General features: G+C 42.5%; 1 protein-coding gene across 2 annotated transcripts in view; it reads left to right on the top strand.

Moving 5' to 3' along the window:
- Nucleotides 1-6,810: 6,810 nt before the first annotated feature.
- Nucleotides 6,811-14,911, top strand: part of BLK (BLK proto-oncogene, Src family tyrosine kinase) — a 70,411-nt gene continuing 62,310 nt past the window's right edge. For both annotated transcript variants that reach the window (XM_032332259.1, XM_032332261.1), the window contains exon 1: nucleotides 6,811-7,168. The gene's annotated coding sequence lies outside the window, so the exon portion shown is untranslated. The remainder of the gene's footprint in view (nucleotides 7,169-14,911) is intronic.

Genomic DNA, 14,911 nt, shown 5'->3' with positions numbered 1-14,911 from the left:
AAGCTGCCTATTGCATTTTTCATTTTATTAATTATATTCTTCAGCTGTTCAGTTCTTTTTAATGATTTCTTTCTCTTTGTTAAACTTCTCATTTTATTCATGTGCTGCTTTCCCGATTTTACTGAGTTATCTATCTCTATTTTCTATGACTTGCTAAGCTTCCTCAAAACAATCATTGCATTATCATAGATTCATAGATTTCCATTTTTTTGTGGTTGGTTATTGAGAAATTTTTGTGTTCCTTTCATAATGTCATGTTTTCTTGATATTTCATTTTCCTTATAGCCTTGTGTTGATGTCTGCACATTTAAGAAATCCACAACCTCTTCCAGACTTTACAAACTGGCTTTGGTGAAGAAAGAGCTTCACCTGTTGGGGGCGTTCTAGGGCATTGACTGGGTGAGGGGCTGTGGATCCAGATCTTGGTGGGGGGGTGTAGCTTTAGCTCTAGATCTGGACAAGACACAATGATATAGTCTCTGTACAGCTCCAGCAGCTGAGGTCAGCATTAGCAAAGTCCTTAGCAGCCAAGCTTGCAGGTGTCCCTAGTGATGGTGATGGATCCTTATGCGTTGGTGTTCTCTGTTGGCAAAGGCTGTTGGGATCCTCCTGTTCCCTTCATTCCCCACAGGGGAATGTTGTGGCCAAGATCTTTCTTGGTACTGGATTTGGCATGCAGTTGTGCTCACTGTAGAGGTAGCACTGGTGTCTGAGCACAACGAGTGGTCATAGTGCCAGGTCTGGTGCACAAGCATGTGTAGAGCAAATGTAGCTCCAGAGTCTGGGGTACAGACAGGCTTGGTGCAGCAGGAGCACTGGTGTCTAAGATGTAGGCAAATGTCAAGTGACCATGGCTCTGGAATCAACAACACAGGTGGACTTGTTGTGGTCCTGCCATTGTCTGGGGCATGATTTACGTGGAGGAGCTGCTGAGCTAGGGTATGAGGCATATGTGCAGTTGTTGGGGAGGGGGAGATGGGGGGGCAGGGATGCTCCAGGGGGTGTATCCCCCAGGGCAATACAGTAGGGTTTTGGGGGCAGGAGAAAGGCATAACAGCGGCTTCTTTTTTGGGTGGAGGGCACAGCAGTATCAACTCCAGGGAGCTTCATCATCTGAAGTTAGCACCAATAAAATACTGTGGGAGACTTTGGTGATGAAAACTTTTGGGTGTCTGAGTGGTAAGGGCTACTGCAGTCCTCTGGATCTCCTTTTTCCCCAGGTGAGGAGGTCATGCTGAGGGACTCTCTTGGTACCAAGTTATATCAGAGTGGGGCATATGATGGTCTAGATAAGATACTTTATATGCTTTTCTATGCAGCCATTCTTGGTTTTGTGTTCTACTGAGTTGCTGCAAGTTCTTAATTATATTTAAAGGTCTCAGTGCTTTTTTCATCTGTTCATAGTCTTTTATTCATTACTTTTTTTTAATGGGAGGGAGAAGTACTAGGATTGCCTAATCTGCTAACTTGTGAAGATCACTTTTCATCTTTACCTTTTAACTAAGTTCCTTTGAGGGATGCCTGGGTGGCTCAATTGGTTAAGCATCTGACCTCAACTCAGGTCATGGTTCCAGGGTCCTGAGATGAAGCCCCGCAACCAGCTCCTTGCTCAGTGAGGAAACTGCTTCCCCCTCTTCCTCTGCCTGCCCGTCCCCCCACTCATCCTTTCTCTCTGTGTGTCTCTTAAATAAATTAAATTAAAACTAAGTTCCTTTGAATTTGTTTTCTTTAGTTACTGTCTTGGGCATTACAATATGCACCTTCAATTTATCACAATTTACTTCAAATTAAAAATGATTTTTTTTTGGTGAAAAGGAAACTTTGCACTGGTATAGTTCCATTTCCTCTCTCCTCCCACATTATTATTTTCATATACATTTATATATGTTATAAACCCCCAGTGTGATGTTATCATTCTTGCTTTAAACAATCCTATATGTTTTATTCAAATCATGAGGAGAAAGGGTACTATATGTTTATATTTTTATATATGTATTTTTTATTTTCATGCTTGCCATTCCCAGAGATTTTCATTCCCTTTTGTAAACTGGTTACCATCTGATGCTATTTCCTTTCAGCTAAAAGAATTTCTTTTGTCTGTCTTTCTTTCTTTCTTTCTTTCTTTCTTTCTTCCTTTCCTTTTCCTTATTTCTTCCGTAGCTTAAGTCAGATAAAAACAAATTCTTTCAGGTTTTTTAACATGGAAAAGGATTCATTTTACCTCCATTTTTTTTTACCTCCATTTTTAAAGATAGTTTTATTAGATAGTAAATTCTTAGGTGACAATTCTTCAGTTTTTTTTTTTCTTTTAAGACTTCAAATATGCATTCCACTGCCCTCCAGCATCTAGTTTTCCCAATTAGAAGTCAATCTTGAGTTGTTTTGTTGTTGCCATACATATGATGCATTATTTTTCCTCTTGCTGCTTGCAAAATTATCTCTTTTCTTTGGTTTTCTGTATTTTGACCATGATATCAAGGTGTGGTTCTCTTTGTTTGTATTTATGTTACCATAGACTCGGTGGCTTATAACAACATAAATTTATTTCCCATTCTTCTAGGGGCTATAAAGTCCAAGATTAAGGTGCCAGCAGGTTTGGTGTCTAGTGAGAACCCTCTTCATAGATGGTTATGTTTTCGCTGTAACCTCACATGGTAGAGGGGAGGAGAGGGGCTCTTTGGGGCCTGTTTTATTCTTGGGCACTAATTTTCATTCTTTTCCAGATAAATACTACTGAGACAATTTTATTCTATCCAATTTACATGAGGCTCCACTCTCTTGACCTAATCGCCCCCCAAAAGCCCCACCTCTTTATACCATCATTCTGGGCATTAGGTTTCACCGAATGAAAATTGGGGAGACACAAACACTTTGAGACGTGAGTTTTACCTGAGTGTTACCACTCAGATGGTAACATTGAATCTTTAAGCAAAGGTTATTTACTATGGGTGGAGAAATTTCAACTATGTTTTCTTCACATTATTTTTCTTTGCCTTTTTTTTCCCCTCTCCTTTGGGGCTCCTATTTTATTTATACTAGAACACTTTATATTATCTGGCAGGTTTCTAAAACTCTGTTCATTTTTCTTAATTTTTTTTGGTATCTTTTAGATTGGATTACTATTGATTGCTCTATCTTCAAATTCAAACTCTTTCTTCTGTCATCTCAGATCTGCTGTTGAACCTATCTAGTGAATTTTCAATGTTAGTTTTGTAGTTTTCAGCTCTAGAAAATCAATCGATTCTTTTTTTTTTAGAATTTCCACTTCTCCGTTGAGATTCTATTTTTGTTGGCTCTTTAATGTAATTTCCTTTCATTTTTTGAGCATATTGTCCTTTAATTCCTTGAACATAACTGTAACATTTGCTTTGAGGTCCGTCGGCTAAATTGAACATCTGGGCCCATTTGGAATAAGAACTAGTGACTTTTTTTTTTATCTGGTCACAGTTTCCTGTTTCTTGGCATGTATGATAATTTTTAGTTGAAAATTAGATATTGTAGTGACTCTGAATTCTGTTATTTTCCTGAAAGTTGTTGATTTTTGTTTTGTTTTGTTTTACTAATTTATCTATACCTCAATTGTTTTCCTCTATGGTGTGCAGCACCTAATATCACTGTGCAGTTTTTATCTCTTAGTCTTCTACTTTGTTTTTTACTCTGGCTTTCTAAGGGTATCCCCTGGTTCTGCATTGTTTAATAGTCAGGCAGTTATTTGAATGTAAGTTATGCTCAGACACTTTGAAAAAGCAAACCTTCCATCTTCTGCTGCCTCAACTTTATGTGGTTGGAGGAACAAATTCAAATCTACAGTTAGCCCTTAGGTTTCCCTTAGTTTTCACTTTCTGCTTCTCTCTCTTGGTTCTTCCCAACTCATGCATATTATATCAGTCAGTAAAAGAGGTACAGAGTGTTTATTAGCTCAGCCCTTTCATGACTCTCTTACTTTCAGGATCTCCCCCGTTATCTTTCTGGGTGATTTTCTGCCTACTCTGAACAGAGGCTATAACCTCAAGCAAGTAAAGCAGATTTTCACTTCCTATCTAGAACTGATTCCATGACCTTTAACCCATAAAACTGCAGATTTTCATCTTCCCATCACAGACATAGCTGTCACCACTAGCTGGTAAGCCAACTGGTTTTCACTAACTAACAGCTCTCAAACCAAGCCCACTGTTCATTCCCATTGGAAAAGCTGTGATTCTCACCACTCAGGCTAAGGGATGGGAGGAGGGGTTTGAACCTGTAAGCAAGAAGGCCACAAACTCATGGCCATTCTAATGCAGTAGCAGTTTTTCAATACTAAACATTTCTTCATTTGTTGTTTGGCTTTGGTCATTTTCTAGTGCCTTGAAATGGTTGGTTTTGACATCTTTGTCTAGTTTTTTGCTTGTTTTCTTCAAAGGGTGATTGCTTCTCACACCATCACTCCTCCAGTGAATTTTCAACTAGATTACTTTAATGTTTCTTCTACTCAAATATTTTACTACCCTTGGTTTTGATTTTGATCAGAAATGTACTGGTGTCAAGAGGTTGGCTCAACCAACATGGAAGGAGAGCTCCAAATTTTGCATAAGTCACCTCAAAAGTGCAAAAATAAATGGGAGAGCCAATGAGGCTGAACATTAAACTGGGGTTTCAGAGTCCGATCTCGGTGTAGCCATAAGAGCCCTCTCTAAGGTTCTTTAACAAACGTGTCTAAAAAGGATACTCCTAGCCTCACCTTACACATTTCACAGCTTCCTATCTTCTCCCTTGGGTCCTGCCCCCGCCTCCTCTCTGCCTTTCTCATGGATTTTATGACTCTGGGAGGGTGAAAATGGCTGAAATTAACTTTCACTTCTGCTCAGACAAGTGAAACCCAAGAGCAAGGTCATTTCCTCGTTCTTTTCTGAGTGGCTGCTAGAATCCATTTTTGTTTTTTTCCGACCTCTGTCTATTGGACATAGATAGAAAGGTGACACTTTTTTTCCAGACCACACAAAGGCTAGCTTACCCTCCCTTTCCTGCAGACATTCACCTCCCCTTGAGCTCCAATTTTGAGCAGATGAGCCAGAGTCAGAGGAAAATAGATTTTCTCCTTAGGAAGGTAGATTTCCTGCTCCCCCCTACACTTTTAATATGCTCAGGTGCAAGTATATAATTTGTCCAAAAGTCACTTATTTAGTCATTTATTTAATTAGACATAATGGTACATAACTCAGGCAGCATCATTTGGATGCTTGTTCAGTAAAAGATTCAACCTAAGTACCTGCCTCTGAGAGTTTGAAAGATTCTTAGTCACAAACCATGTTCAAAGCCATCTGCTTGGTAACTTCTTCTAATAATCCCTGATGTTCCTATTGCTTCTGCCCCTGTTCTAAAACTGTGCCTTGTTGGGATTCTGTGGCCCCGTTTCCCACCCCGCATTATTATGTCTATCTACCAGACATCCTTTCCAGTCTCCCTAGGATGACTCCCTCAAGGGAAGATCATGCTTATTTATACCTCAACCCCAAACCTCTGGCATGTGCTTAACACAGAGCAAACGTTCACAAAAGTTTGTTGTGTTAATTGAATTGAAATAACAAAGCTAAATAATCTCATCTCAAGTCAGCAAGTCTTTAGATCAAGAGTTTAAGGAGTTTGGGATTCTTTCAAGTTGTATTTAATGCTTAGATCCGACTCTCAGGTGTCAGGAGATGAATATAATAATAAATTAATAAGAGCTATGATTCACTGAGCACAACTCGTTCGGGACACTGTTCCAGGCTCTTCACTACCAAGGACAGAAGAAGACAAAGCAGTGTTAAGAATTAAGTTTGGGACTTAGATTAGACATATTCACATCAGCTACAAGTTATGTAGAATTTATTATGTACTAAACACTGTAATACAAATTTTTATGCATTAATCCATTTACTGTGCAAAAAACTTTTGGGGAAATCAGGTAGGTTGTTTTCAAGGAGCTGTGGAACCCAAAAACTCCGTGTTGCTGCTGCTGTTGCTATGAACATCTGCAAAAAGCTCTTTCTTACCCAAAACTCTCAGCAAATTACTGTCTTAGTCCTAAAATCCATGAGGAAACTGAGATTCTGGACTTTGGTTCCAGGCCAGGAGTAGAAGCAAGCCTGTCTGCACTCCATCCCTGCCAATGTTCCCAGACATAAAGACAGGAAAGGATCAAGTCCATGGGCTCCCTTTGGTCCCTCGATCAGAAAGCAAGTGACCAGTGGCTTACCATGTCTGGCTGGACCAGCAGTTCTCCTAAGGTTGTCTCAGCAATCTTCTTGGTCCTGTTGTTTCCTCAGCTGGTGTAGTACGGGACAGCACCTCACCACTCCAGATGATAGGGTCCTTTCCCAATCACTTCTATCATTCTCTGCACCTTTGAGTTTTCAGAGCCAAGTGCAGTGGGACAATGGAAGAGGCTCTGTGATCAGAATCAATGACTGGTTAGACTGCTATTTTTTTTAAAAAAATGAGAATTAGCATTTGTTGAGAGGCAATTCTGTGCCCGTCACACCCATTCTGTCATTTGTACCCATGGTATCTCTGGGCTAGGTATTATCAGCACTATTTGGAAAACAAGACAAAAACCAACAAGGCTGAGAGAACAGCTGCCCAGGCTCACACAGATGGCACAAGACAGCAGAGACCAACCTCTTTCTTGTCTTGCAGATAAATGCTGCAAGGCAGAGAGAAATACCTTGTAGAGTTAGCTTGGAGGTTTACTAACTTTGCCAAGTCTGGTGCGGGAAAGCACCATCCATGTCATTAAACCAAACCCCCATGAGAAAACTTTCTAGTAGCAGAGGGTCATTGGAACCAGTGTGGCCCAGGGCCTGAGAAAGACCAGCTGCTTGTGGTCCTTCCTCCCAAGCTTTTCTGGGTCAGCGGTGCCCACTGGACCCAGTGAGGCCACAGACGCCTTCAGAGTGTTCCATGGGAGGGGCGGGGCTCCTTGGAGGAAGCTGGTGAAGCTCTGACCACAGACCGGGGAGCCCGCCACCTCTGCTGGTGCTTGCCACCAGCAGGAAGCCACAAGCTATGGGAGCTGATTGAGATAACCACGATGGGCTTTTTCTTTGGGATTGTATCAGGAGTTGCTGGTTATCACTAGCAGGCTGCGGCATCATGAGGGTGCTGGGATTGAAAAAGCTATGGTGACAAGCTACTGAGCCTTACCAAGGTAAGACTGCATCTTTGTTTTGTTTTGTTTTTGATTTATAAAAGCTCATCCATCCAGGGAGATCTTGTTTCTTGGGCTTTCTAAGCTGGAAAAGCCAGTGAATGTGCCACAGAGGAAAGACAGGAGAAGACTGTGGGGTAGGAAAGGGGGTGGGCACATGCATACAGGCTGTGGGGCTCCTGACAAGTTATTCAGCATCTCTATAAACAAGGGTAATGGTACCTAAGAGGCAGACGTGGCAGAGGCTAGCAGGGATGTATGGGGAGTGTCTGCCTCAAGGCAAATGATTTCCATGGTTTTCCATTTTTCAGACGTCAGGGGTAGCGTGATAGAATAGGTTTAATGATTACTTTTTGGGCTAAGCGATCAGTTTTTGAGAAGGAATGAACAGTTGACAACACATTTTGGGAGGGCTTTTCAAATTCTAGGGTTTTAACAACTGTTCCAGTCATTTGCTAATTGGCCACTGCTTTCACCATCAACTGTCCACACAATCAAAGGACTATAGAATGGTTATCATCGTGCTGCCACAGTTAGAGAGGAAAATTGTGCATGATATATGTAGATACTTCTCCTTCCTGGATGGAGTTTGATTCCCCTCACCTTTGGTGCCGAAGAGAGTTAGAATAAAATATGGAAATGGAAGAATAGGAACTCCATATTGGAGAATGCTGGCAGACACCACCTGAATCAGGTGAATCAAGGTTAACGTCTCGAGGGATAAATCGTGTTGTATTATATAACTTTGGTTATGGTGCAAAGAGAAAGTACTTCCCCTCTGTGCTGTTCTTCCCCAAAACCCTTAGCCCTGATCTCATAACGAAAAAACACCAAACAAACCCAAAGTGAGGGAAAATCTACAGAATACTTGACCTTTGCCATTGTCAAGGTTATGGAGAAGGAGGAAATATGGAGAGACTGTTACACGTCAGAGGAGAGTAAGGAGACATGACAACTAAATTCAAAACTCACATCTGGGATTGGAGTGGGTCCTAGGGGGAAAAAGTTATTAAAGAAAAAATAGGTAAAATCTAAATAAAGTCTGGAGTTTAATACCATTGTGTCAAAGTGGGTTTCCTCGTTCTGGCAAATGTACCATGGTTAAGTAAGATGGTAATATTAGGGGGAACTGAGTGCAGGGTATATATGAAGTCTCCAGGCTATCTTTGTAACTTTTCTGTAAACCTAAAATTATTCCAAAATAAAAAGCTAAAAAAGATTATACTCATCCTGCCTCAGAGCAGATGTGGTCAAAAGGTGAGCCTGCTTTGGGAAAACTGGAATCCATGACATGGTGGTTCCTGCCCTCTCTTTGAACTTTCTGGAACACAACAGGACTTTTGCATTTTTTACCATTGTCTCCCCCAACCCCCACCTTAGTCCTAGAAAGTTCTATATTTCTCTCTCTCTCTCTTTTTAAAAGATTTTATTTATTTATTTAAGAGAGAGAGAGCACACAGAGGGAGAGGAAGAAGCAGACTCCCCATTGAGCAGAGAGTTCAATGCATGGTTCAATCCTGGGACCCTAAGATCATGACGTGAGCCGAAAGCAGAGGCCTAGCCAGCTGAGCCACTCAGGTGCCCTTATATTTCTCTCTCTTTGTGGCATTTCTCATCATTCATGTATTCTTTTATTCAGAACAGTTTTTGAGCCCTTACTGCATGTCAGGGGCTTTAGGGCCAAGTGCTCCCTGCTCTGTCCGTCCAGCAGTGCTCACTGTGCTGGTTCAGGCTCACAGTCCTTAAGTATACCCAAACCTGACCTCCTACTTGGTGATGAAGCAGAAGGCCAGAACGGAAGCAAGTGAGGGCTCTGACCCTGTGTGGAATACCAGGATGGAATCTGCCATCCTCTGGGCCCAGTCATCCCCACAGAACCTGTGACCAGCCAAGAAGCTGTGAGCCCAGCTGGGAACTAATTCCTCAAGTCTGCAGCAGCCCAACAGAGCCGCCAGAGGCCAGCATCCTTGCTTGTAAGGGTCACGTGTGTGGGGGGTAGCAGGGGAGCCAGAGCAACTCCACCCCCCGCAACCCATCCCTTACCCACCCCCACCCACCCGACAGGCCCAGCAGAGCAGGTGTGCTCTGGTTCACGGGTGATGTCCCAGCCAGATTAGAGAAAGAAGAAAGAATCATGAAGCTGTAGGAAGACAGCACTTAGATGAAAATCACAACAGTTAGATGAAGATCAGAAGGGAGAGCAGTGATTACCACTGGGTCTCGGGTCCTTTTCCTGTCACAGTTCCTGTTCCTCTACTACCAGCCCATCTGCTTTGTTTAAGTCAGCCCTGTGCTGCTCTGGAAAGGTCCAGACCATGCTCCTACTGTTCCCTCAGCCTGGGGCCCCCTCCCTACCTTCTCATCAGGGCAAGCCTCTCCTGTTCTAACTCCTGGGACCAAAGCCACTGCCTTCTCTTCGTTCCCAGTGCCCAAATCCATCCCTGTGTCCCCGTGAACTTCCAACAGATGCTGAGGGTTCCTTGTTTGCAGGAATTCTGGATCTGTGCTCCCTCAGAATAGGGAGGTGGGCCTCTTACATCCTCCCCTGGGTCCCAGAACACAGGAAAGTATCTGGAGCAGGGTGGATGCCCTGTGAAATGGTTCTTGAGGGAAACAACAAGGGCAAGTTCTGGAGTGCCAGCCAAGATTAAGACAGGAGGAAGAAAGCTTGAAGGCAGAAATGCACATAAGACTTAACGACCACCCTTAGGCGCAGTGACCACCCTTAGGTGCAGTGACCACCCTTAGGCACAGTGAGCTTCGGTGCCATCACCACACCCAGGGTTTTAATGGGGGCCCTTGTGGAAGAAGGTGGTTGTCACTAGGTCTCTGGTGTGTTCCACTAGCTGCAAGGTGCAGTACCATCCAGAGGAAGACGATAGGCCTTGGGGCCAGCCAGTTTTTCTCTAGAACCTGGTTCTGCCACTTCCAGCTAGATGAGCATGAGCAAAGGACCCAAGTCTCTGTAAGTTGGGAGCAGGTGCACTCTGCTTTAAGCCCAGATATGAGAACTAGATAGAGCAGGATGATTAGAGCAAAGAAGAGGCTCTGCATTGGTCTCTGCTGACCCTGCAGGACCTCGGCTCACCTCAGGCCACTGTGTGCTTTCTCACCAGAGGGCTGATGCTCAAAACTATGTCATATAAAGAGGTTCTCTTGGGTGCCTTGTCCTTACCTCTTTCTGCAGGCTTCTTCACATACCTTGGTATCTGAACTGCTAGGTCAGGACCAGGGTGAGGCGAGCGAGTCACCTGGGGTAGAGAGTTTAAGAAAGTCCTCAGTTTCAGGGTTGCTCGGGCTCAGGAAATGTTTGTGCAGGTTTCTGTAGTGTCTAAAATGATGCAAGGTGGTCTGCGCTTAATGGATGAAGTCAGGAGTTCAGACCTCCAAGACCACAGACCCTTGATGAGTTTCATGGGGTCTAAGAGCTCTCTGAACTTGTCTGCAAGGTTTTACGCACATGTGCACTCCCACACCATGCCCGCCCGGCTTCTATCACATTCCCAAAAGGATCCACCAGCTCCAAATATTTGGAATCACCATGTCCAATATTTAGTAATAATAATTTAATTTTACCTCTCAGTGTGTTGTGGATCCCAGGAATTAGAAAAAACGTGGGCATAGGGGTACAACAAGGCAGCTACGGCTGAAAGGTTCTCTAGGATAGAGGTTGGATGGCCAGCCTGTGGACCAGAGCGCTTCAGTTCAAGGTGTTGCCCTGCAGCTTTCTGACCGTGACTTGGACAAGTCACCAAGTGTCCTTGTGAAAAACAGTAGTTCATCCTCAGTCCATACTGACATAACTCAGGTAGGTTAATTTTACCCTGGAGTCTTACTTCTTCATTAGTTAGTAACAGTTGAAACTGAAAAGTATACAATATTTCCATCTAGATTCTATCCAGTTCTCCATGTGAGGATCACCAGAAGAGTCCCTATAGCTTGCAAAGAGCACTTTGCACATTGTAACTTTTTAAATTAGTTTTTATGTACAATATTTATTTTGAAATTTCAGAAGAGATAACCTAGTTTTGTTATGTTTCTCAAAGAGGAAATGCATTTAATATGACTGAGAAATGAATCCAGATATTTTGGGTGTGCCCCCTCCCCTACCTTCCCCACCATCAAGCTAGTCAGCCCAAGATGCATGGGGTGTTCAAGGGATTGCATTCCAGAATCAGGCTCGGGCACACTTTCCTGGTGAGGGCATGTCGTCCTAGGCTTGAGCCGAAGGTTGCTGTAAGAAGTAAGGTAGGGAACTGTGTCATTGTAACTGTGATGCCACTAAGACCGCTGTTCACCATTCCTCTCAGGACCACCCTAAGAGTTGCAGGAGAATTTCTGTCAGGCTCCAGACTTGGGAAATCCATGCTTCTCTGGAGCAATGGAAATCCTAAAGACACTTTTTCCTCCAACAAATGATTACCCATTCTGTGCTTTGGACTACAGCACACTTAGAGCCTAATTTGCATCTAACCACTAGCGATTGGGTAGCCCCATCTCATGTTGGTTCTTTGTAACCAACTTTACCCTCAAATTTGTTTCTCTACCCTAATTTACCCTTTGGTCTTGATTTATTCATCTCTTTTTCTCTCCTATTGTTTCATGTTTGCTTTCATAAGTGGCTTCAAATCTTTTTGGAAGCCCCAGAAAATGAATAAATAAACAAAATCAGAATAGCATTTTTGAAAGCGCTTGGTGCCTAGTGTGGGTGCTCAGTAAGAATTAGTTCCCTTTCTGTGTACAAAACAGAAACCAATTCTTTGTTTGTTTTGCCAAAGGGGTCAACCTATGGTGAAATGCTCAGCTGTGAATCTATTATATGTGCATAAACAGCTTGTTACACTACCTATTTTTACATGTTCCACCTTGAACTGTAGCAAATATTATGCATAGTTATTTCATGTTAAGTTTTCCTTTTATTCCTTACTATACAGCCATCAAAACAAAAACAAAAACAAAAACAAAAACGAAATCTTACCATTTGCAATGATATGGATGGAACTGAAGTGTATTATGCTGAGCAGAATAAGCCAATCAGAGAAAGACAATTATCACATGATCTCTCTGATATGAGGAATTTGAGAGGCAGGGTGGGAAAAAAATGGAACAAGATGGGATCAGGAGGGAGACAAACCATAAGAGACTATTAATCTCTGGAAACAAACTGAGGGGGTGGGTGGGGAGGGAGAGGGTGGCTGGATTATGAACATTGGGGAGGGTATGTGCTATGGCGAGTGCTGTGAATTGTGTAAACCTGATGATTCACAGACCTGTACCCCTGGGCAAATAATACATTATATGTTAAAAAATATATATATTCCCATTATTCCTAAGCAAAGTTTTCTAAGGTCTGTAAAATACTTTGTACAAATTTGTTTGTACCTTTGTACTATTGTAACTCTTTCAGAGGGAACCTAGAAGGTGTAAATAAACATCTACAAAAATACTGTTTCTGTTAATAATTTATAATCAATAAGTTAGTAAAAGTAATAAAAGTTATGTAATTAAAAAAACAATTCCTTTTATTCCTGCCATTTCTATAGTACAATCAGTTTTTTCAAAGAAATTTATTTATTTATTTATTTACTTACTTACTTACTTATAGAACATGTGCTCAGGTTGAGGAGGAACATGAGTTGGAAGGGTTGGAGTGGGGAAGGGGCAAAGGGGGAGGGAGAGAGATTCTTAAGGAACCTCCATGCGCAGCATGGGGCTGACGCGGGGCTTGACCTCAAGACCCAGAGATCACGACCTGAGTTGAAATCAAGAGTCAGGCATTAAAGCCACTGAGCCACCCAGGTGCCCCCAAAGAAAATTGTTTTTTTGTTTTTTTTTTTAAAGACTGCATTTGGAGATGGGATTAGAAGTGATAATCCATTTCATGATTCTGTTTGGGCGGCTCTATGGGAAAGACTCAAATCTCTTTTCCCTATGCATTCACGTGGAAAGGAATCATTTCCATGTTGTGGTATCTGTCTGTCTGATGGGTTCCCTGGCATCTGTCAGTGCAGTGTTGGGTAGGGGAGATGAGAGAGATTAGGTTAAGATAGGTATCTTATAGACTGAGAGCAGTGGTATTCTGGTAATGCTGGTAAACGTTCAACAACCAGCTTTCTGGGAAACAAATATACACACATATACACATGTAAGTTAATTATAAACTGTACTGGTATAAAGAATATGTAACACATAATTCACAAATAATAACAAAATATGCAGTATTCTTTATTATGGATACCATAGAGACATCGATTCACCATAGAGTGCTTTTGCTGACTTTCGCCAAATTCTTGTGTCCATGGTCAAGCTGTAGTTCCAGTTGACACACAGTAGAGGGGTGGCATGGATGTCCTTGATAGTTTCATTTATGTTAAGAAGACCAAAGTGACAGAGACATATCAGCCACGCATGCTGGGCATAGGTAGCAACGTCACTGGCTTCTTTGCTAAACTGGATAATAGTTTTTAATTACTCAAAAGAATTTTCTCAATTTTTTGTGCTGTTAACAGCTATGAACAGGACACATTTTAAAGTTGAACCTACATTATGGGCATTTTTTCTGTCACCGTATTAAGTCCAGAAAATCAACAACAGCAACAACAAAAACATATCAGCCGCAGGTTTAAAGCTCCTGCCTATTCCTGTGGTGTAAACACTCCTAGAGAGCCAACTTCAAGCTGCTCACATGACCTGGCCGCACAAGGGGCTGGGAAGAGACACCCAATAGTCACACAGTCAGACAGCATTTCCATCCCACAGATGTGACTGATGTAAACAACCTCAAGAGCAGAGATAATAGTGAAATGTAGTGAAATAACCAGGGAATGGTGACATTTGAGTGTTTATTACCTTCATTTCTAGAATAATTCACTTAATTATATTTTATATAATTTGCCATTTTATATAATTTTAATTTTGTATGGTTTAATTTTGAATAGTGATGCGCTTAGCAAATGGCTCACAAAATTCCCCCAAATTCAGCAGTTAACTCCCACAAACCTACACAAGTTGGCCCCAGCACACTGCTGATAAGAAGCTGACTATATCAGTTTCAAACCACAGATCAGCATCCTGTCTGCATCTGGCTTTGCAAAGCAGGGACAAATGGAGAAGAGCCTGCCTCCTGGGATTTCCTGAGTCTTGAGCCTTTCAAAGTAGGTCTAGATACCCAGGGAATCCTGCTGTGTGCTTGGTGGCAGGAGGGGTGTGCATGGTGCTGGATAGAGAGGTTTTCCCTACAAGGGTCATGTCCCTGCACCAGTTCCGGCTGCTGGTGACCTAACTTTTGGAGACCATAGACCCTTGATGAGTTTCCTGGAGCTTATGAGCTTCTTAAACTTGCATGCAAGCAGGACATCTGGGTGGCTCTGTTGTTTAAGCCTCTGCCTTCAGCTCAGATCAGGATGCCAGGGTCCTGGGATTGAGCTTCACATAGGCTCCCTGCTCAGCAGGGAATCTGCTTCTCCCTCTGCTGCTCTCTCTGCCTGTGCTCACGTGTGCTCTCCAGCAAATAAAATCTTAAAACAAAGAACAAAAAACTTGCATGCAAGCTGTTGTGGAGGACATGAGCAACCCTCTGCAAAGATCATTTCTGCAAAGATCTTTCATCAGATTTCATCAACTCAAGAGGGGTTGGGACTTCTGGCACCAAAAAGATTGACTTCTCGTGAGCTGCCAAGGGGTGAATGCAGCTTTCCCATGTCATGAGAACATGGGTCAACATGGGATGATCTTTCCGCTCCA

This window comes from Mustela erminea, chromosome 2 (genome assembly GCF_009829155.1).
Source record: "Mustela erminea isolate mMusErm1 chromosome 2, mMusErm1.Pri, whole genome shotgun sequence".
Lineage (NCBI taxonomy): Eukaryota > Metazoa > Chordata > Mammalia > Carnivora > Mustelidae > Mustela > Mustela erminea.
The sequence above is the reverse complement of the archived record's forward strand: the minus strand, read 5'-3'. Positions and strand labels throughout refer to the sequence as shown.